This window comes from Prionailurus bengalensis, chromosome D3 (genome assembly GCF_016509475.1).
Source record: "Prionailurus bengalensis isolate Pbe53 chromosome D3, Fcat_Pben_1.1_paternal_pri, whole genome shotgun sequence".
Classification (NCBI taxonomy): domain Eukaryota; kingdom Metazoa; phylum Chordata; class Mammalia; order Carnivora; family Felidae; genus Prionailurus; species Prionailurus bengalensis.
In genome coordinates this window covers 69,985,547-70,009,757 of record NC_057356.1, presented here as the reverse complement: position 1 = coordinate 70,009,757, position 24,211 = coordinate 69,985,547, and the positions used below count along the sequence as shown (strand labels likewise).

General features: G+C 46.3%; 1 protein-coding gene across 2 annotated transcripts in view; it reads right to left on the bottom strand.

The window, feature by feature from the left end:
• MAPK4 (mitogen-activated protein kinase 4) overlaps positions 1 to 22,478 on the bottom strand; it is a 152,189-nt gene extending 129,711 nt beyond the window's left edge. For both annotated transcript variants that reach the window (XM_043558845.1, XM_043558847.1), the window contains exon 1: positions 22,356 to 22,478. The gene's annotated coding sequence lies outside the window, so the exon portion shown is untranslated. The remainder of the gene's footprint in view (positions 1 to 22,355) is intronic.
• Between the last annotated feature and the right edge of the window lie 1,733 nt (positions 22,479 to 24,211).

Genomic DNA, 24,211 nt, shown 5'->3' with positions numbered 1-24,211 from the left:
ACCACAAAGCCTTATGCCGGGATCGAACTCATGGATCATGAGATCATGACCTGAGCTGAAGTTGGACCCTTAACCGACTGAGCCACCCAGGGGCCCCGCATTATCACTTTTAGGAAGAAAAACCTAATCAGGGAAAGAGCCTTGATTTTGACCTCTAGTGTCAGGAAGAATTGGTTCATTAAAGGCACAAAATACATATGGAATTGCTAATCCACACTAGAATTTTCCCATATGATATGACAGTGTTATTCCATTCCGACGATACATGTCTACCTTTCAGCTCCAATTTTAACATTGCAGAAAAGCCCATTCGTTGCTACTGAGAAAGTTTCTTCATTAACTTGTGTGAGGTGTTCTGAGTTGGGTCTGCAGGACTGCTTACGGAGCCCTGAACTGTCCACTTCCTGGTCAGCTTTGATCCGGTGGGCTTCATGCAAGTGCTTCAGCAGTTGATGTGAGAGCTCCCATTATCCCTCTCCTACATGATGCCCAAGTCCATGAGTGGATGAGCTCAAATCCCCTCCCAGAGAAAAAGGTACTATCAGGGTTGGGTAAAAAATGTGTTTCCTGGTGGTCCCTCCACGGGCTGAAAATAGCAAGTTTTTATGCCACTAATTGAAATTCAAGTTAAAAATACCTATCTTTGTATCTTAACTTCACGACCAAGGCCATTATTAAGCTACTAACAGATGCTTTAGTCCCAAAATTGCTCCTTCCTCATCACAGCTGTCACCTTGCCCTGGGCACTAGGACAGGCACTTTACAAGCTGGAAGTGTGGAACAGAAGGGAAGACACTGAAATACAGGGCATGAGTCTGGCTTTGCCACTCCTTTGCCATTCTTGGACTTCGAATTTCCTCCTTTCTACAAGGGAAACAATCTCACTCAGTGTTATCTTGTGGAGCTGCCATGAACATGAAATGTAATAACCCATATTAAAACTCTTTGAAAAGAACAAAAAGCTCTATAAATACACTGGCAATGCAAATTTGCAGGTGAGAGGACAGCCACACGGAACAACAGAAGCTCCAGTTGTGAATTCTCTGTTAATTGCAATTTGAACGCCTATACCCAATGCTCTCAATGCAATTAGAAAGAAAAGGGTGCTCAGGAAGTAAGAACGAGGTCAGATGGATGGACTGGAACAAAAGAGAGAACCATTTTCCAGCTACAAGCAGTTGGAGAAGTGCACTGACCATGTTATTTGGATCTGAACAGCAATCCAAAAGGCTCTGGATGTACCATTATCATGACAGTTAGAGCTCATATTTTTCTACCACTTACTGGGATACCTTTTCATTCATTTCTCCAATTTTTTCCCTCCATCCATGTCTGTCTGTCTGAATCGAGTTTGGGTTAGATGCATCAGGTAATCGTTAGGACCAAGGCCATGATTCCTGAAACTATGGGCAGTCCCACTGAAGAGGCCAGGGCAAGGGGCCTGGACTGGCAACCAGCCAGAGGACCCATGTTCAAGGGCTGCTCCTCAACCATATTTTCATGTTGGGCTGACCCTGCTATTCCTGAACACGTCATGCACGCTTGGTGTATTTAACAGACAGTCTTCTTCAGATATCCCTAGGTATCCAGGAATGGTATATATGTTTTTCTTAGCAAGTGGACACATGAATGTTACTGTGGTTGACAGACCCCTAATCTAGCCACCAACAACTTCTCCCAACATTGTATGTGCATGCTGCCCACACATTAAGAGGTAAAGTCTATTTTTCCTCCCTGTGAGGCTGGGCTGCCCTTGTGACTTACTTTCACCAATAGAAGGTGCTAGAAGTGATGTTTATTCCAGGACTCTTGGGTCATAAGAGAACCAGCAACTTCTGCTTACTCCTTCTATGTAGAAGTCTGGCTACCCTGAAACCACCATGCTGTGAGGAAGCCCAAGCCAGACATAGAAAGAGATCACACCGAGGAGCATGGAGGTGTGAGGAATGTGAGTGAAGCCTTCTTGGATCTTCTGGTCCAGCCCAACACAATCAGCAGCTGAGAACAGCCAAATGAGTAGTCCCATTTGATGCTTCATGGAGCAGAAGAATCAGCCAGCCAAGCACTGCTCAAATTATACAACTGTGAGAAATAGTAAGTCATTGTTGTATTAAGACACCAAGTTTTGGGGCGCCTGGGTGGCGCAGTCGGTTAAGCGTCCGACTTCAGCCAGGTCACGATCTCGCGCTCCGTGAGTTCGAGCCCCGCGTCGGGCTCTGGGCTGATGGCTCGGAGCCTGGAGCCTGTTTCCGACTCTGTGTCTCCCTCTCTCTCTGCCCCTCCCCCGTTCATGCTCTGTCTCTCTCTGTCCCAAAAATAAATAAAAAAAAAAAAATTGAAAAAAAAAAATTAAAAAAAAAAAAAAAAAGACACCAAGTTTTGAGGTGGTTTGTTAGGCAGCAGTAAATAAATGAAAAAGAATGTCTCAGAAAGAGCACTCAGAAATACTGACGTAAATGACATCATCAGTTATCTAGACAGGGAATTCCAAACCCTTCTGTGCAGCAAAGAGCTAAAATCTTTTATTCAGCAGCGGTCTTGAGAGGCTAAATAGTCTTTTATGTGCTCCTACTTCCCACTTGGCTTGCTCAACACTCTTTGGAAGTATCCACCACGCCTCCATGCAGGGGCTACAACTAGTGGGATGCTGGAAGGCTCTGGTGGTAGAGACTTGAGAAGCCTGAGCTCCAGCTCTCACTCTTGACCTCGTGAATTACTCCAAACTTTGGGCAACACATTCATTCCCTGCTACCCGTTTCCCGTCCATGACACGGAGATGGTATAACACCTCTCCTATTTTCTCAACAGGTTTCTTGGAGTAGCCGAATGAGGTAGAGGGTGTTAAATGAGCGTTAAAGGTATGACGCAATTTTCCTACCAGCTATTTCATAGCTTTAATTTCTCAGATTAAAATGTTTACAGTAAACATCATGAAAAAGAGAAAGAGAAGGCACAGCACCCCCTCCCCCCCCCCCCCATGACCTAAGAACAAGACTTCCAAGATGGCGCCCAGAGTACAGCAAACTTCACTCAGGGACAAACAGCAGATGGGATCTGGATAAGAGCAGCTTTGCATTAGTCAGCCAAAGTTCAAGGAAAGTCCCCTGGGACAGCTAGCCAAACATTTTTAGCAGCCCTGTCAAAAGAGTCCAGTTGGGCATGTCATTAGCAAAATGTCTGGGACAGCACTCAGTGAGGCATCCAGGTCGTGTCTCTTTGGACAGCATGTCTCTTCCTCTGACCAGCAACCAGGACAAACATGGACACTACTTTCTGTTCTTACCCACCCTTTCAATCCGAGGCGGGCTGCCAGCTCCCCACGCTGCAAGCTGTTGTCATATATACCATGTTGGTCTAAAGCAGCAAAAGCCACCTTGAAACGGGTGACCTGTCAATCTTGATGCCATTACCTCAGAGCACAGACTGCTCATAGAGGCTGGTCGTCAGTCTAGATCCCTGTCTCCCCCAACCGCAGCCCACTCACGGCTTCCAGGGGAGCCTCTAACTCAGCCAATGGGGAGACCCCCCAGCCTGAGAGGAAAGGGTACAGCAAGGGAGACAGAGCCTACAAAAATCTGTTAGTCTCTCTGGGTCATGATGAGACCTGGCGGAATCGATCTCCTCAAGAGCCACTTGTTGGAGATGGATCAATCACGACGTGATGAAGAGCCCTACGAGACGAAACCACAAATCAAACTTTCATTACCAGATGAAGTGAGAAGTACCACAAGCGAAATCCATCAGTGTTGACTCTTGTCTCAGATGGGCCAGGGCAGACGAGAACTTGCTCCCGCCAACACCTTTTGCACTTGCTCCTACTGAACGCGGCCCTCTTCGGTGAACACAAGTTCATTTTGCAGGCACAACTCCTTCACCACTGCAGCGGGCAAGGAGGGGCCCGCTCTGTTTCAGAAACTCCTGTCTCTCCTTAATGCCCAGGAGAGGAGCCATCCAGAGGCCACTATCAATTTATGTTTTTTTAATGTTTATTTATTTTTGAGGCGGGGGGCAGAGAGAGAGGGAGACATGGAATCCGAAGCAGGCTCCAGGCTCCCAGCTGTCAGCACAGAGCCCGACACAGGGCTCAAACTCACAAGCTGTGAGATCATGACCTGAGCTGAAGTCAGACGTTTAACGGACTGAGCCACCCAGGTTCCATACTATCAATTTAGAAGACTGCCCCTAGGTAAGCCCCCAAACTGAAGGGCTGGGAGGTGGGCGGCTGGCCTCTGACTTGGGTCTGTAATCTGTTCTCAAGGTAGGAGCAGGAGAGGGAGGCGTGCCTCCTAGGTAGAACCAATAAAGAAAAACCCAGAGCTCCCCAAAAGAGACACAACCCGCAGAGGATCTCATCCAAGCTAAGTCGGTGGGCCTGCCCCACTCATTTCCACACAGACCCCTCAAGGCTGCCCTTGACATTTACTTTAACTCACTTTTCCTTGAGAAACAATCTGTGTAGGGGGAACAAAGAATGATTGCCTGGTTCCCTATAAAAGCACACAGTAAATGTTCAAAAAGCCAGTTAAAGCACTTATTGGAAACGGCTCTGAAAAGTCTGAAATACTGAGCAGAGGCAGAGGGTGATGCAACGTCCCTGTGGCCTGGTCCCTTCCCTGGGTGGGCTCCTGTGTCTGCTGCAGGCGCACCGTCCTGCCAGGACGTTTTTCCAGCTTGCGGGCAAATCTGATCATGTTACTCGGAGGGCCGGCCCCGGGATCTGGCCTCTGCCTGCTTATCCAGACTAAGCTCTCTCCCTGCCAAACACCCTAAACCACGTGTGCTCCCCATGCCAGCCTCGCTCATGTTCTCCCTCACCTTTGCCCATGACGTTCCTGGAACCCTGCTCCATGTTCCTGACCTGGCAAAACCCTATTCCTCCTCCAAGATTCCACCCTCCAAGATTCCTGCTCCCGGAAGCCACCTCTGAGCCACAACGCCTCCTGTCCATGAGCTACCATGGAAGCCCCGGGCTGGGAGGTCATTTTAATTCCCCATCTTATGACCCTTAGGTAGACTTGCAGCAATCAAATAATGTCCTTTCTCTAAACAACGCTGGTGCCATCTGTGTCCTTCCTTCTAGAGCAGTGGTTCTCGAAGGGCAGCAGCAATCAGCACCACCCCAGAAGATGTTAGGCATGAAAGTTCTTGGGCCCCAGCCCAGTCCTACCCAATCAGGAAATCTGGGCGTTGCCCCAGCAATCTGTAGCTTAACTCTTCTCCAAGGGATTCTAATGCACACTCAAGTTTGAAAACCGGTGCCCGGGAGCCTTCAAAGGCCACTGGGAGCAGTTCAGATTCTGCTCAGTAAGCTCTGCCTGGCAAGTTCCCCTTCTCCAGGATGGTGGAGCCTCTCCACGGCTGAAAGCAGCTGCGTTCACTGGAGCCAGATGCGGAAATACTTCCCCTCCCTGTACCCCTTGGACTAAACAAGAATCACCTAGGGAACAAAGGAAACCAGGCAACTCACGAGCGGTGCTTCAGGGAGCTCTCACTAACCCTGAGCAGTGGGCGGGCTCTCGCAGCGGCTGGCTGCACGGGACAGAGTTCACCTCAGGCGAAATCCATGGCTGGAGCACCTTGCTCTTACAGAAGCCGCTTTCTGGCTATTTTTCTCCAAAGGACAGTGTTAGACACATCGGACAGTGTTAGACACACATCCACATGACAGGCAGAGCCGCCACTCTTGTGACAAGTAGATAAAATGGAACAGAGCAATTAGGAAGACCCTGGCTGTCGGTTGCAGCTGAACGTGCCACTGATGGCCACAACAAAGGCTACGGTGGTGAGATGAAGGTGTTAGGTTTTGTCGCCCACTCCACGTCAGATCACTGCGTAACACATTCGGGCCGACGGGAATGTCCAAAGAACCAGAAATGGACAACTTTTTAGCACTGACTTTTCTTATAAGCCCTTGGAGCTAGCTTTCCCTTCATACTTTATTTTTATTGAACACCTGCTATGCACGGAGTAATAAGCCAGGTCTCACTCACCCGTGAATTACAACCTTAGCTGCCTATCAGAAACAGACAAGGAGCTTTGAAAACATTCTGATGTCTAGTCCAGAGCCCAGACCAATTCAACCAGAATCTCTGGAGTTGGACCCAGGCAACAGCATTTTAACAATTCCCCAAGGGATTCCAACGTGCAGCCAATTCAGGAAACAGTGGGGTTTTGTTGTTGTTGTTGTTGTTGTTATTCTTTTTTTTTTTTTTTGAGAGAGAGAGAGTGGGGAAGAGCAGAGAGAGAGAGGGAGAGAGGGGATCCCAAGCAGGCTCCTCACGGTCAATGCAGGGCCCAACGCAGGGCTCCACCTCATGGACGATGAGATCGTGACCTGAGCCAAAATCAAGAGTCGGACGCTTAACCAACTGAGCCACCCAGGCACCCCTGGGGAACCATGGTTTTAAATACTGATGTCTGGATCCCACCCCCAAACCACATACATCAGTCTTGAGGGCTGGAGCCTGGGCATGTGCGTGTAACACACACACGAATGGAATTTTTAGAGACATCCATTATCACAACATCGTTTACAGCCCTGCCTATCGGAGCTAGTGTGAACTGGCTGTATGAATCTGACAGGGAATGGCACAAAAGGTACATAATTCATAAAAACGGCATTCTCACTAGTGAATCCTACCCTCAGGGCTCCCATAGTTCTCACACTTTGGGTACCGTCTCTCTCTCTCTGGAATGTCTCTGGTTTTCCTTTGGGTGCCTTCGGACCAAAAAAAAAAAAAAAAATCTTTCCAGCTCCCTTCTCAGCATGTTTGAAAACTGGAAATGGCTTTTGAGGGTTAAATGCCCAAGGTTAAATTTAGGAATTAGAGGGCTCTTTGCTCTCTGCTGAAGAAGAAGGTAACTTCTCAGGTCAGGTCTGAGCCAGACATGGCTCACATTTTAAGAAACCAATAGGTAAGATAGAAAATACTATTATTCCTCATTTCACAACTTTGATGCTGTGTGCCTCGATCTGCCCAATGTGTGAGGGTGATTTTTACTCAAACGCAAACAAATGTGGTTGGGATACTTACCATCTACTGTGAATCCTTTGGTGGAAATGCTGATGTTTATATAACAGGCATGCTTTTAAAAAAGGCGCACCTGCAAAATCATTAAAACTTAGAAAAATAAGCCCAACACCTCCTCTTCAGATTACCTCTGCACAGTTTTAATTTAGTGTGACCTATTTTTTTTTTGCCAGCATTGACCATTTATCTACATGCCTGATGACCAAGGGAATCATTCTCTGTAATCACTGTTGCATCAGGAGGAAGGCTGGGCTGGAAGTTAAAAGACATGGGCTCTGTGTCCCATGTCATCTCTAATTCCCTGTGTGATCCAGAACAAGTTATTTGATCTTCAGGTTCCTCAATTATAAAGCAAGAGAATAAGTTCTTGCAAAGATGGTTTTCTTCCAGTTCAAACATCATGTGGTTCTAATTTGCTTGTGGACAACGACATTAGCCTAGTGGAAATGACTAAGAGTATTACTTTGTTTTCCTAAAAATGGGTAATTATTTGGGAGAAAGTACCTTGGGTAACCAATTCCCTAAAACAAAGATTAAGTAACTAATATACACACCATACTGTCCCAGATGTGGTAAGGAAAGAAGAGAGATGGCCTATGCTGATAAAATTAATGAGGAAAACAATTACACATCTAACCATGATTAAAGAAAATGAAACAGATGTTATGGTATGAAAACAGAGAGGAGGCAGCTTGGAGCATTTAGAAAAGCCTGTCCAGAAGCAATAGTAAAGTTCTTTCTATTAAAGTTTCTAGGATGGGTTGGTGGGTTAAGTATCCAACTCTTGATTTCGGCTCAGGTCATGATCTCACGGTTCATGAGTTCGAGCCCCGCGTTGGGCTCTGTGCTGACAACGTGGATCCTGCTTGGGATTCTCTCTTTCTCCCTATCCCTCTGCCCCTCCTCTCTCTCTCAAAAGAAATAAGCTTAAAAAAAAAAAAGTTTCTAGTCAAGTTAGGGTTAAAAGAACACTGAACACAGCTTCTAATTCTGGACTTCCCAGGTAGTGATTCTGTTGCATAAGACAAGCCACCCATCTTCCCCAAGCTCAAGGCTTCCCATCTGCCAAGTGGGAATCCTATAACACGGACCCAACGTACTGGACAGGCCACTGGGAGGCACAAAGAAAACACCAGCATTACAGAGAGGGCTTGATAAAATGCTGTCTAGTGGAAGGTACACAAAGCTGGGGAGGACCTACTGAGCATGTGTCCCTATCGATTTTGATCTGAGGATGTCTAAAAACCAGAATTTCTGCCGAGAAAGACGTCTAGAGATAAAATTCAGAACTGATGGGCCATCCTACACAGTGGCTTCTTTTCTTTCTCTCACCTTCTTAATTTTCCCCTTAGTTACTTACTAAATAAAAATGTGTTTATTGTTTTAATTAAATAGTATAAAAAGGTATAAGATAAAAATAAAAAATGCCTTCCTTCCCTCACCCCTCTCGATCCCCAGGTGCTTCCTACTTTACCACGACTAACAACAGCTTATGTATCCTTCCAGAAAAAAGCTGGAGACTGGCTCATGATCATAATTATACGTGTACACGGTCTTGTATCTACCCCCTCTATCTACAGCTAGACACCTTCTTTTCTAGGTATCCATTACTGGAGAGGAAAGATCTTATTTCAAATAATCTCAGTTTAAGGCCATACAGTTTTAGATTACTGAAATCTGACATTGCTTTTAGTGGTGATAATTAAATAATAATGCTATTATTATTTCTTACCAGTAGGAAAGGGGAACAGAACAAGGTTATTTAATAGGCTATGGAAGCCAATTCTTTTTTTTTTTTTTCTCATTTTTTTTTTTAATTTTTTTTTTCAACGTTTATTTTATTTTTGGGACAGAGAGAGACAGAGCATGAACGGGGGAGGGGCAGAGAGAGAGGGAGACACAGAATCGGAAACAGGCTCCAGGCTCTGAGCCATCAGCCCAGAGCCTGACGCAGGGCTCGAACTCACGGGCCGCGAGATCGTGACCTGGCTGAAGTCGGACGCTTAACCGACTGTGCCACCCAGGCGTCCCGCCAATTCTTGAATTCAGGAGTGTAGAGCAAAATACCATATTGTTTTTGGTTAAATAAGAGAAAAGTCAGCCCTGAGAAGACTGATAAATACACCTTTGGTTCTGCAGATCTGCTTCTGAAAAATGGAATAGAGAAGTCAATGATTTTTTTTATCTCCTCTGGTTCCATACATTCATTTCAAGTTCACTTGCAAAGAATGCTCATAAAAAAAAGAGGGGTTTTCAGCATTAACAAATTCACTGAATAACTTTTAAAGAATGAATGTATACGCAAAAATTTAAAAACAAGACTTTAAGCTATTAGCTAAAGCAATTTAATAAATTAAAAGCATTTTCACATTGGACACATAACTCCCTGTCATCCTTCATCCAACAAAATTAACAAGGACCCAAGGGTTTTTTATTTGTCTTTAATCTCCATTCAGCCCAAGAATATGGTAATGTAGAGAAAAAATGAACAGTTATTTAGGCCATGAGATGCCCAGGACTATTTACCAGACATACTCTCGCTCACACTGTTAAAAAATGGTCTCTCTCCTTACTCCTACATCCTAAGGTTCTTGTCATTTCGATGGCACACATTTCACTGGCTTTATTACATAGCAGATGGGTGGGACTGCTCAAGCCCCCTTCGAGTCCTACACAATGGGTATTAAAACTCTGTAATAATGGTCAAGACATTTCTCCTTTGCTCTCTTCCAATCTGGAAAGCTCAAAGCAGTTGAGTGTAGTTACTCTATTGTTCTGTATTTCTCACCTCCTCTTCCAAAGTGGTTTACTACAATCATCTTCCTGATTCTCCTCTTACAAATAAAATCATTTTCTATTTCTGAATTTCTTTTTTTTTTTTTTTCCTGCTGAAAGTGCTATAATGCTTTGCTGCTCTGAGTCGTCTAAAAATGTCTGAATATTTGGTAAAAAGTGCCATTGCCACCACACAGAAAAGGCAATGTGCTGGTCTCTATGACAAGTACAGAGATTTGCTTGGCTAACTTTGTCTGAACTCCCTGTGGTTCTCACATATGTTACTGAAATCATAGCATATTATCTCTTATTAGCAGACAAAATGGTCTCCAAACGGCTGGAAAAAAATTAAATTCAAATAAATGGGAAATCTGACAATAGAAATTTTGAGGCCTTGATGGATCTCAAAATACCTACAAATCTTTAGAAAAAAAAACTTTAAGAGCCTATGTTACTGATAAATAAAAGAAATTTGGACTTGCACCTAACGTGAATCATGCTGGAGGAATTAATTTACTTCTTTCAGGCTGAAGAGTTTTCAGACATCATGGTTCATAAATTCTTATGGCCGGTAGGGCTTTATAGTAATTCTGCCTCTAAAAATAATCATGGGAGGGTACATTTTCTGGGAGAATAGAAAGTTTGCTTCTTCAAAATTAATTAAGTCATTTATCGTTTTTTCCAAAGGGATCAGTCACAATCTAGAACTACCTGGGAATGGAACCACAGATTTGTTCTAAGGGACGGTTATTAAAGCCTAATTGGAGGATTTCTATTTCTGGCTAAGAGTGGACTGAGTTATATATAATCTTTCCTATGGGTGAACTACTATCAGATTAAAATAAAAATAAGCTGGATAAATCATCGTGGAATACCAAAAATGTCTCATGGTATACAGTGGTCTCCCAAAAGTTGGTGGGGATACCCTCCCGCAAAACAAGCCCTTTCCAGAGGGGCAGATCCCTACTGGCACAGTAGGGATCTTTGCTTCACCCAACAGCTACACACCTGAAGAGTGAGAGTTGACTTGTGGTTTCCTGGGCTGATGACAATTTTCTGAGAGGACAGCTCTGAGGTTCCCCAGGGAGAAAGGTCCCCCCCCCCCCCAAATAAAAATAACAGCCTCCTTTAAAACAAGGCAATGGATGCTCTGGGAAGGTAAGTGGAGTAAGGTGGTGGAGAGGGATTCCCAGCATTCCATGCCTCTCTGCCCAACCTTTTCAAACTTAGCACATTGTGTTTTTTTCACCGTAAAATGCTCTGGCTTTAGGAAAGTTGGGAAAAACATCTCTGAGAGTTGGAGGAAGGTAGGGGGGAAATACATTTGGCTAGTGAGCCTGAGAACACACGGAAAAGCATGTGACTTCTAAAAGCCAGAAAGGATTACATAAGCTTCTTTTGAAGCGTTAGATTCCACACGAGTCCCCAGAAGGGCCACCCCGACTCCTGAGCCTGGACACGAATAGTTTAGTCTCCACAAGGACTAGCCCTGGCCATGGGTGAAAATTCTGCTTCCCATATAGAATTGTTGGGCACCATGTCGAATGGAAGAAATCTCACCTAGCTAAAACACAGTCTACTTGTCTTACTTCTTAGCAGTTGCTGGAATAGAAAGCATCTTCTTCCCTCACTATGTCCTTTGGTCCTAAATTCACATCTTTCTGGGGGCCGGTGTGGACGAGAAGGAAGAAGCCAGATGGAGACTGATGACTGATGGGGCTCCAGATGCCATTCCTGCAACAGCTTTCGCTGCCAGGTCACCTGCCTTATTAGGAAAAGCCTGAACGATTAGTCTCATCTATGTAGGGAAATACATCTACATTTAGCTTGGGCCTTTGCAGGAATGTATTCATCCCAACCTTGGCTTTCCAGCTGTGACCAGGACATACTGGGAGTGGTGGAGAAAGTTCTCTGGTCATGGGCAGGCAAAGGGCAGCAGCTGTTTTGTGCTCCTCTCCCGTCAGTCTCTAAGGTAGTTCAGACTCACTTCTGCCTCCTTTCCGGCCGTGGTGAACTGGGTAATTTGAACTAAACTTCCCAATGAACACAACAGAGAAATATGGACAAAAGAGTTTTTAAAAAATCTCTCCTAAAAGCACAGAAGAGCTAACAGGATGGGGAGGGTCTTCGAATGTAAGATCTGGGAGAAGGAGATCCAAAGATGTGGGCCTGGGGATGAGGGACCACTTTTACCCCATCAGAGGGACTGTTAATCCAGTCAGAGGAAGGGAGGAAGCAGAGCAGCTCTTCTAGAAGCCTTATAGGGTCAGGGGCCCAGGGCATCCCTAGGGTTAAGACCTGGTAACCACTTTATACTTATGGTTGGGACCCTAGGAATAAGAGAAAACAAAAACAAACTGGTCTGGTTTCATGTGATGTGGGTGGGCTAGAAAATCTCAAGTCCCCAGATTGATCCAGAATTGCTGGTACCCCAAAAAGCCTGAAGAAGCTATTTAAAATCCTCTCTAGAACTGTCATTTTTATCAGCACCACTCAACGCCTCAAAGTACTGCATTTCATCAATCTTAAATATCACTAATTATATGGCTGCACTACTATTTCAGGTACTGGTGAAAAAGAAAAAGAAAAAATGTTAGGTACCTACTATTTTAGGTACCACCTATAAATGTAGGACTCCGTCAACTGTAAATCACATCTGAATTTCAGAGATTAAAGGGTGACGAAAAATACATCTTAAAATTGATGAGCTGATATTCACGCAAATATTTCTTCAAAACAATATCTAGCACACGTTCAAAGATAGTCAGGCACATAAGGAGATATACCATAATATGAACCAGCATGATAATCAGAACAAATCACAGACGGAAAAAACAGCTGCGTAAGTATTCCAGATGGAAAAATTATGACACACAAAATGGAAAACAACTGTACTTACTATGCTCATGGAGATTCAAATTGGGCTTAAAGAGTTCAAAACAAGGAAATAGGAACGATATAAAAGTGCCATTAAAGATCTAGAAAAAGAACTAGGAATTCTAGAATTGATATTCAGTAACTCAAATTAACAATGTGAGAGATGGATTTATCTGCAGATTAGATATAGCTGAAGAGACACGGTGTGATTTAGAAGATAGGTCAGAAGAACTATCAGAATGTAGCTAAGAGATATAAAAAAGGTGGAAAGTACAGGAAAGAGGGTAAGAGACATTAAAAATATAGTAAGGAAATTTAAGACAGTAAAATGACCTTGCAATACAAAGTTCTCCCAGAAATAGGCAAGGGAGTTCAGAGGAAGTTGCTAATAACCCTAAGCTCAGCTCCCTCAAAGACCAACTACACCACTGAGGCAGGTCACCTTAACGAAGATCCAGAGGTAGAATAACAGCGGTTAAAAGGTGCAATATCGTGATTTATAGGAAATACGTATTTGGCGATTCAGATGACCAAAGCCTATTTCTCACACATAGTTGGTCTTCATCTACAGCCACAGTTCCTGGTTCACAGCCCCTCAAACCTTGGAAATTTCCTGAGCTAGAAGAGCAATGGGAACATCTTTTTTCATAATATTTAGCCTCTGTCCTCAGTTCCTGAAATCACTGCGAGCCAAAAAGGTGAAATAGGTCTCTTGGTACTCACAAAAAGCCCCACTCTTTGCCACACCTGGGTACGTGTTAAGCAGGTGACTCTTGGAAAGTACCTAAGAATAGGGGCTGGTTGCCAAGAGAACTAACCATGAATGCAGGGATGAACTTTCAGTCCTACTCCCTGACTTCCAAGTAGGGGAGAAGGGCTGGAGGTTGAATCAATCACCAATGGCCAATGATTTAACCTATCATGACTATGTAATACAACCTCTGTAAAATTCCAAACAGAAGGAGTTCAGAGAGCTTCCATTTGGGGAATCTGAACGCTTCCATATTAATCACTGTGCCTGGCCCCAAACTCAACGAGAAACTCCTTTGTTTGGGACCTCACCCTATGTATCTCTTCATCTGGCTGTTGATTCATACTCTTTAATATCCTTCATAATAAACCAGTAATCCAGTGAGTCAACAGGTTTCCTGAGTTCTGAGCCATTCCAGCAAATTAACTGAAGCCAAGGAGTGGGTAGGGGGAACTTCTGATTTACAGCCAGTCACTCAGAAACAGAGGTGACAAGCTGGGCTTGCAATTGGCTTCTGAGGTGGAAGGTAGTCTTGTGAGACTGAGCCCATATCCTGTGGAAGCTGATGCTATCTCCGGGTAGATAAGTCAGAATTGAGTTGAACCATAGGACAGCCAGCTAGTGTCCACGAATAGCTTGAATGTGTGGGGAGAACACATTGGTTCTCAGAACTTTTGGGGATCAGAACTTTTTATTTTATTATCATTTTTAATTTTTTTTATGTTTTATTTATTTTTGAGAGTAAGAGAGACAGAGGACGAGTCGGAGGAGGGCAGAGAGAGAGAGAGAGAGGGAGACACAGAATCCGAAACAGGCTCCAGGCTCTGAGCCATCAGCACAGACCCCGATGTGGGGCTGGAACTCACCACGAGATCACGACCTGAGCCGAAGTCAGTCGCTTAACCGACTGAGCCAGCCAGTGTGTCCCTGATCAGAACTTTTTAAAAAGAATATGCAACTACAGTTATTTTACCTTTCTGTGCATCACTCTCCTCACGTGTGAATGGATATAGTAAAATAGTTCCCACTTCACAAGCTGTTGTAAGAACCGAGGGTTAACAACTGTGAAGCACTGACTCTGTGCTCCGTGTATGTTGGCTGATACCAAGGGGATCGAGCTCCCTGTCCACCCAACCTTACTTCAGGAACTCAACAGGCAGCTTCACCACTATGAACAAAAAGAGTTTAGCCTAAAACACAAAACTGGAAACGTTGGAACTGTGGAACATTAGGGTTGGACAGAACTCTTCATAGGATATCCAGAAGCTCAAAAGTTTGTCTTTTCTTTTAAAAAATGGGTTTTAAATATGCAGATCAATTTCTCAAACCACTAACCCCAAACAGAAAAACAGATAATCAACAAAAGATACAAACAGGTAATATTACAGAGAAATGTTTAGCTATAGTGGTAACCAAAATGCAAGTGAAAGCAATAGTGACATATTTTCCACTTATCAAATTGATAATTCTTAAAAAATCAAATACCCTATGCTACCAACAATGTGGTAAAATCATTTCCATTTTTGGAACGCAATTGGTTAGCATGGTACATTCCACTCTTGGTTGAGTAGTTTCACTACCTGGAAATGTATACCAAGAAAACAATCCAAATTGTAGAAAAACTATGGACACAAAGTTGCTCATTGCAATGATACAGCAGTGAGAAACTGGGAGCAAATGATATTCACTAATATTGAATTGTGCAGCCTTTAAAAGTTATGTTTACTGGGGTGCCTGGATGGCTCAGTCCATTGAGCATCCGACTCTTGGTTTTGGCTCCAGTCATGATCCCAGGGTCATGGAATCAAGCCCCATGATGGGCTCCATGCGTAATGTGGAGCCTAATTAAGATTCCCTCTCTCTCTCTTTCTCTCTCTCCCCTTCTGCCCCTCTCCCCCTCTCTCTCTCTCTAAAATAAAGTGAAAAAAATTTCTTTAAAGTTATGTTTACAAAGAGTTTGTAAAAACATGGAAATTGTTATAATACTAACTAAAAAGATATGAATTACAATCACATGTACAGTATGATCTCTTAAAACTTGAGCTGAGGGGAAAAAACACTAAAGCATAGCAAAAATATGATTGGGTCAAAGGATCATGGTAGGATTTTAAAATTTTTCTTGCTACTTCTCATAATGCATATATAGTACTTTTCTAAATAGGGAAATAAATGGGGTTTTTTTCTAATTATTTACTATAAGGCCATTATCAAAGAACATTAAAGGAAGGTTTTTTTTAATTTAAAAAATTTTATTGAGATATAATTGGCATATAACATTATATTAGTTTCAGGTGTACAATGTAATGATTCAGTATTTGTATATACTGTGAAATGACCACCACAGTAAGTCGAATTAACATCCACCACCACACACAGTTACAAATTTTTTTTTCTTGTGGTGAGAACTTTTACGTTCTACTCCTTAACAAAACAACTTTCCACTACACAATACAGTATTATTAAGTGTAGTCACTGTGCTGTACATAAGAAGGTTTGTCAAATAATCTCATTTCACCAAGTCAACTGTTGGCGCTTTCTCCTGGTTCTTTTCAGTACGACTCATATGCACACATACCTTTGGCATAGGTGAAATCAGTGTGAACTAATGATTGGTTCCACCAGGATTAGATGACCCGGAAACTCTTCCTGCCAGGACCTCCCTCCACTAACACGCGCTGGCAACCAGGAAGTCGGAACAATTTTTCAGTCACAATGGGTGTCAAAGGGGACGGCGCAAACTCTTCACCCCGAACCCAAGCTTAGCAGTAACCTTTGTACAACCCTGGCAAGCCACCTAACTTCTCTCGGCCTCAGTTTCTCCGTGCATTCAATGACACAAGGAGAGCTGCTCACTGCTCACTGATCCCCTAAATCCCTTGCAGCTTTAAGCTCTGTGATTGTGTGTAGATTTGACCCCAAATCTCCAAACAGGTCTTGACTCTTGAAAAACTGTGTAAAAATCAAATCCGTGTAAACACAAATGGAAAACCAGCTATTTTTTTAAAAATCCCTCCTATAATAAATCTTCTCGTAGCGAGTCTTTTTATTTTTGTTAACTCTAGACCCTGACATATTGACAGTTCAGTTTCACCTACAACCAGGCCCATTTACATACTATGGCAATAATCATAGCACGTTCTATTCCTCACTGAAGGTAGGTCGATTTAAATTAAGGGAAAAGATTGTGAATGAATGAAAAGTCTGAAATATAGGGATTTTTGTTTTGGTTTGTTTTATTAAGTTTTCAAGTACTTCGATTACTTGCCTCCCCCCGCCCCCAAAAGGTATTTCCTACCTAGCCTGTTGCAATGCAAGGAGAAGTCTCATCCCAGTCTTGGGTATTCCAAAAAAGAAGGCTGAATCAATGAAATCTTACGGTAAACTCTCCACATACCATTATAATATACTGAAAAAGAGTTTCATTTGCTTTCTGAATCAATAAACTTGGGCACTGGGCCAACCTCACTCACAATGTGCATGAAGTTACTTCTGTCCATGAAGGGAGCTCACACAGCTTCCTGCTAAACTTGAACCAACCTTGCCCCAGCTTCCATCCTACAAAGATGCTGCTGATGCTAATGCTGACCCAGAGTCGCCGAAGCTCCAAAAGTCTACTTCTGAGGACAAACGGTAACAGAAGCACAGGCCACCCTGCATTTAGCAATTCCATCCTGATCCATGCTCTCTAGGCATGCCAAGTCTTTGACAAGCTTCCCTTAGCTCCTGCCATCATCGGTAGAGGCAAGTCTCTACCTTCCTATCCCTGCGGCCACAGCTGTCCCGTGGCTCCTCAAATCTTTCCAGAGACAGCTTCACTTAAAGCTAATGAAACTGAAACCCCTCTTGCACAGGACCCTTCCAGTGCCCCAGCAACGCTGCCATCTGGTCATCTTGTCTTTTCCTTAAAGGTGACCCTCAAATTACATAAGCATCCTGTCCCATCAGAACTGGATCCTCTCCCCACCTCCCTCCCCAATGCTGCTCACCAGCCACTGCCCAAGCAGCGGCTGGGACGACCCTGTGGGCAATGGTAGCTCCCTGTGGCGGTTCTGCTACCCATATTTCTGGCATATTAATCAGCCACATGCTAGGGGAAGAATTTGAGTTTTGCTTTTTTTTTTTTTTTTGCCTCAAAAGATTGACTTAACATAATGGGCAGATTCGACTATGTGGGATGACAAGAGATGCTTCGCTGACTTATGCAATTATTCATATGGAAAGTTCTACAAAGTTAACTTCACATTTACTAAGTCACCTTGACCAAAAAGAACCAAGTTACATTAAATCAGGCCTCTCCCAGAAAAGTAGGAAGTTGTACAGAATGGTATGTATTAACTAATACCCCTTAAAACAGTGGTTCTCAGTGCCTGGGTGGCTGAGTTGGTTGAGCATCCAACTTTGGCCCAGTCATGACCTCACCACCGCTCATGAGTTCGAACCCCGTGTCAGGCTCTGTGCTGACAGCTCAGCAAAGAATGCTTCGGATTCTGTGTTTTTCTCTCTCTCTCTCTGCCCCTCCTCTGCTCCCGCTGTCTCTGTCTCCCCCTGTCTCTCTCAAAAAGAAATAAACATTAAAAACAAAACAAAACAAACAGTGGTTCTCAATCAAGGGTGATTTTGCTTCTCAGGGGACATCCAGCAACAACCAGAGACATTTTTGACTGTCACAATTTGGGGTGGGGGAGGGCACGCTACTGGTATCTGCTGGGTAGAGGCCAGGGATACCGATAAACGTTCTACAATGCACAGGGCAGTTTCCCGTGACCAAAAAATTATTCAGCCCACAACATCGATAGCACTCAGGCTGAGAATCTCTGCCTTAAAATAGTGGGCATGTATAGACAGGTAAAGAAGCAAGGATTCTGCTTGGAAAACGATTAACCTTTAAACACTAGAGCAGGCAAAGGCCAGGTTGACAGACAGTTGAGGCGGGGCGGCGATCTGACTTTAGCCACCACACCATGATATGAAGCATGGAAGGCTCCAGATTTTCATGGGTCACACGGGACTGCAGAGACCCTTGCCAAGAGTGGCTACGCGAGGAGGTGTAGCATAATCTCAGGAGCACCAGGAAGGGGATTTTGCCTCCCCAATCACCTCCAACACCCACTTGCTGTGCCTGAAATCCTCTCCTGGCGGACAAAGCCTTTCATTCCAATGAGGCTTACAGCACAAAGACCCCCGGAAGGGAGGACAGTGACCTACATTCATCTTCAAGAGAAAGTGACTGATGACAGATTGTTTTTCCCCTGAGTTTCCATACAGGGAAAGGCTCTGAGCAGCTGAAAGTGGTAAGCGCAAAGGAAGCAATAATGGGCCCGGATGAGGTAGGGAAATGGTGAAGTGGGCGAGACAATGTCCTGAGATAAATGTCCTCTACAGATAAGCCTGAGCCTGCAGGGAGGGAGGGATGCAGAGAGAAAAAAAGAAGTCACATTCTTAGCCTTGGAGAAGATTACAATCAAGTTCAGCTCAGGTGAAAAAACGCCAGGAATGCTCGAAAGAACGGCAGGGATCCAGCACCATCCCAGGAGTGAACAGGAGACAAAGGTCCTCGCCGGCCCTGAGATCACAGGGAACCCCAAACTGTGCCGGGTGGAGCCCATCACCCCCCACACCCAGCAGAGTCCCGGACACAGAGTAAAATGCTCAGGCACCATTTCTTTGTTGAATGAATGGAAACTATTCTAGATGAAGAAGGATCAAACTACTGGCTCGTTTCCCTTCACACCTCTGCTTACACCATTTTTCTCAATTTGGGAGGAAGCCTTGGTTTGAGGTCTCTTCTGCCCCTTTGAATCCTGTTCCATCTCGCAAGGTCAGTTTTTGTTTTCTCTGCACATTCCTGATTTCGGCCCCTGTGGGGTTTTCCTCTGCTCTTCTCTTAGGTAAAGGAGGCCTGAAGCCACTCACCTAGTGCTTATCACATTTCCTATGTACCTTTTATAATGGGCCTCCTTTCAGGAAGGATTTGAGGGGGGCTTTGGAGTTAATAACAAAAAATATGATAATGTTGTTTAAAAAGAATTTAAGAGAGGGGCGCCTGGGTGGCTCAGTCAGCTAAGCGTCCGACCTCGGCTCAGGTCGTGATCTCACGGTCCGTGAGTTCGAGCCCCGTGGCCGGCTCTGTGCTGACAGCTTGGAGCCTGGAGCCTGCTTCGGATTCTGTGTCTCCCTCTTTCTCACTCCTCCCCCGCTCATGCTCTGTCTCTCTCTTCTCAAAAATAAATAGACATTAAAATAATAACAATAAAAAGAATTTAAGAGGGAAACTGGAAATAATTTGGGAAGAAAAAGAGCACTGTACCAAGAAGCTGGGATCAAGCAGTGCCTAGGAATTGCTGGAGCCCAAGGCAGAAAGATGAACACACTAGACATACAGCAGTTCTCACCATCTGATAAGAGGAAAGCCACAACACCATGAGCACAGAACTTGTTTTGACATTAAATTCTAGGACGAATTTGCTCCTGGCTTTTCAAGTTTGCCTTGCAAGCAGTCTTTTTATGTGTTTATCTCAAGAACTCTGTTAAGTCCTTCATGACTGGGGTGCCTGGGTGGCCTAGTCGGTTAAATGCCCAACTTTAGTTCAGGTCATGATCTCACAGTTGGTGGGTTCAAGCCCTGAGTTGGGCTCTGTGCTGACAGTTCGGAGCCTGGAGCCTGCTTTGGATTCTCTCTCTCCCTCTCTCTCTGCCCCTCCTCCATTCACACTCTGTGTCTCTCTCTCAAAAATAAATAAACACTAAAAAAAAAAAAAGTCCTTTATGACAAAGACTACATCTTAGATTATATCTCCCTGATAGCAGCCTATATGAAACATAAGTGCTCAAATATTTGCCAAGAGACTGATGGCCCACAGTTTTCTTGACAATCTGGATATTCCAGTGAGTGTCAGGATCCCAAGATGATCAGAATAATAGAGTCATCATATCTCTTAGCAGGAAGGACCCTCAGACCATTTGATTCTTTCACTTAGCCCCTAGCCACCCAAATGACGGGATTTTAAAGATATCCTCACCCCACCTGTTGTCACCAATTTGGAACTAGGAGTTGGAAGGTCCAGGCTGGACCTATCTTTGTGCCTTCCGCCACCCCCTTCATGGTTTATTTAGTTGGTTGTCCTTTTGTCTGTCTTTCTGTCCTCACCACTGATTGTCTATCCCTTTGACTATCAGGACTTTGCCCTATTAACCTTTAATTCATTGCAGTAACTAGCATGGTGCTTTGCACAAAGGAATTGACAACGTCTCCCCCACCCCAAGCCCCTGGCCATGTAAGTAAAGTGAATTGGAAAGGGGTCCCAGAGTAGGCCTTTGCATTATTCTGCCCTGCTCCCCTCCAACCCCTCAAGCTCTAGTATAGAAGACAAGCTCTTCCTACCCCACATGACAAGCAGTCCAGAAAAGGTAAAATGTAGGCTACTAAAGGAACTGAAGACTGAAGGGTCCAAAGACACATTCTCTCCTTTGCTTCCATATGTCTCCTAAAAGTAGGCTGGGCAATCCTTCAGAACACACACACACACACACACACACACACACACAAAACCTTTCTACACACAAGGTGTTCAGGAGATACCTATTAAAATAAGGTCACAGCACAACTACCTTGAAAACAGGAAGCACTCAATAAATATCTGCTAAATTGAAATGTTTGTAACACATCTACTTCGTACCTAGTAGATGCTCAATAAATACTTTTAAATTAAGACGATCCTAGGACTGCTGCCTTGCACATAGTAGGCCCCCTGTAAATGGCTATTAAATCTCATAGTGGTAGACGCTCGCTCCCCAGAGAACTCGGGCAGAGGTGACATTAGTCAAATCCCAGGCAGAGATCCATGAATGGAAATGCGCGTCTCGAGGTAGCGCTTTTGAGAGTGCTGGAGAGGCGCGTGACAGTGCGCGGCCGCCGCGCACAGCGCGCTTTTTCCGGAGCCGCGGACGCACCGCCTGCTCTCGGGCATTGATTAGCGATCGGGACCCATTCCCCACCCAGGGGCGGGCAACGGCTGCCGCCTCCACTTGTCACTTCGGGGCTGCACCTGAAGCTCCCGCAACGGCCCCCTCCCGGGGCACCCGCCCACCCAGGCTTCTCGGATTCCGGAGAGTTGCGGGCAGAACAAAAGCAAACGCCAGCTGGGCTTCCGATTGCTTTCCGGTGGAGAGCAGCCAGGGAAGAGGCTGGGGGAGCTGGCCCAGGACCGGGCTGCGTGGTCAAACCCGACCGGCTGCCGGCAGCTGCCCGCCCTCCCCAGCGCATTCGGGCTGGGGATTGCCGAGCCGGAGGAAGCGGCGGGGCTGCCTCCCTCCCTCCCAGCTCTCCCGGGCACCCCGAGCCCCCGCCCTGGGGCCGCGAGGGGCAGAGTGGAAGCCTCAGTCGGGTGGGGCGTGGGGGGCGCTATAGTAACCCCTGAACGAAGCGCGAAGGCGGCTAGGGGAGAAGATGCTAGGGGACTGGGGCAGACCCCACAACCAAGATCCCAATTCGAACTCGCAATACGAACCGCCCCTCGGAGCCCCCAAACGCGCGGAACTGCCCGCAGGGGTGGGGTCCCCCCCCAGCACCCGGTCCCTAAATTCTCCTGCACTACACACCCCCCGGGGACGCCCAGTGGCAACCTTCCCATCGGAACCGCAGATCCAGGGACAGCCCCCGCGCGCGGTCGGCCGAGGAAAGGGGTCCTTGAGCGCGGCCGCGTCGGTCCCGCGGGAGACACCCCCCCCCCCTCGGAAACTCGCTAGTTTGGTATTTGCTTGGTTTTCCGTTGGGTTTGGGGTTTTTTATAAAGGTGAGGTAGGGGTGCAGAGAGAGCGGGGAAGTAGCATTTCTTCCCTTCGCCCGGCTTCTCCAGAACCCGCAGAACTCCGAGAGGGGCAGGCAGCGGGAGAAGAAAGAAAGCGGAGGGGGAGCCACTTACCCAAGGCAGAGCCCGAGAGCGCGGCGGCCCGGGCGCGAGAGACGCCTTTGTCTGCGGTCGCGGCGCCGGCGCGCTCGGCCAGGCGGGTCCCAACCCCGGCGCGCCGCGAGCTTCCGCGGGCGCCCGGACAGCCCGGCTCGCGGCTCCGGCTCCGGCTCGCGGCTCCGGCTCCGGCTCCGGCTCCGCTCCGGCCCCCGGCCGCACCGCCCCGCGATCGCCGCCGCCGCCGCCGCCGCGGCTCCGCCCCGAGCCGGGCCCCGCCCCCGGGCCGCCGGGCCCCCACCTGCTGCGGCGGCGGGCGCGGGGGAGCCCGGCCTGGGCGTCCGGGGGCGGCCGCCTACCCCGCGCGCCCAGCTCCTGCCTGCCTCCCCAGCCACCCCGCGGAGAGCGCGCGGGGCGGACGGACCTTGTTCCCCGAAGCCCCCGCAGAAGCAACCTCACCTGGGGGGCTTGGCGCCCGCGCGTTTTCTGAGTCGAGCCTCCGTCCCGAGGCAGCCTGGCCTTCCTGCCCGGGCGCACGTTCTCAAGAGTCCTCCGTCACCTTGGAAGCCGGTCCCCACTTTTGCCGGGGGGGAGGGGACCCCTCGGGGTCTGCCCGGGAGGGAGGGAGCGGGGGTGGGGGTGGGGGGAAGCTGGATCCTCCCCTGCCCCGGCCGAAAGCGGGCCTCCCAAGCCTGGTCAGCCCCGCGCCGCTGCAGCGGCCGGGAGCCGGGGCGCGGGGGTAGAAGGAGCGGACGGGGACCTGGTGGCCGGTTTGGAGCCGTGCGGTCCTTGGCCGTCGCCGGGCAGAGGGAGACCCGGATGGGCGGGAGAAGGAACCGGCCCAGAGTCGAGGGGGCTCAGGGTGCACGTGCAGCGGTCCAGAGCTTGCCTTAGATTCAGAGTCGGGCGCCTGGGCTGTGAACCTGTGCTCATTTGCAGGGCCGGGATAAAAGTAACAGAAGGGAACCAGACTTTGGAAGCCAGAGAAAAGGAAAGCAGAAGGCTCCAGACTTGTGCACAACAGTGGTAATAACTGCTGTTTAGGTGGTGCCTTCCAGCAAACCCAAAGTGGTCCATACGGATTAGGCGCGTCACTTAATGCATTCGCCCCAGTGGAAATGTGGGGGAGCCACTTTTCTAGGCAGAGAAAAATATGATAACCTAAATATTGTATAATGAGGTCACTGGCGGCTTTAGCTGCCCATGAGCCCTCCCTACTCCCAACTCCCAAAGCATTCTGAGCAAGAACCTTAACTTTGGTACTTCCTAAGGTCAGCTGTATCCTACGGTTATTTCTGCTTTACCCCACATTTCTACCTCCAGGGCCTAGTGCAATTCCAGGTGTGTAATGGGTGGTCAGTCACTGTTGAATGCATTAATGTGTGATTCATGTAACTGTTCTAAATTAACGTGGGCAAAAACAAAGATTTTAAATTGTGGGATCAAATTAGAAAATACATCAAGTGGGTAGAACAGTGATGGCCACATGAGGTGTAATAAATGTTAGCTCTAATGATCACATAGATAGAAATGCTATTAATCGTATGTATGCAGGTAATAGGTTAAGGTTACATGCTAACTTAAAGACAGCAGTTATCTGAACCTTCATTAACCTAAAGGAAATGAGTAACGATAAGGAGAGAGTATTTAACAAGCAACTGTGTGTGCATCTCTGGTGAGACTTTCCTATGTATCTTTCTCAAAGAGAACATTTTAACATTTGCTTCTTTAATTTTCATTACAAATAAGTGTTATCAATTCAGTGGGTATGCATACATATGAAATACTGTGTTAATTTATTCATTTTTATAACATCTTTTCTAGGAAGGAGGAATAAGAGGCCCCAAGGATTCTCATTTTGTCCAAAACAGCCA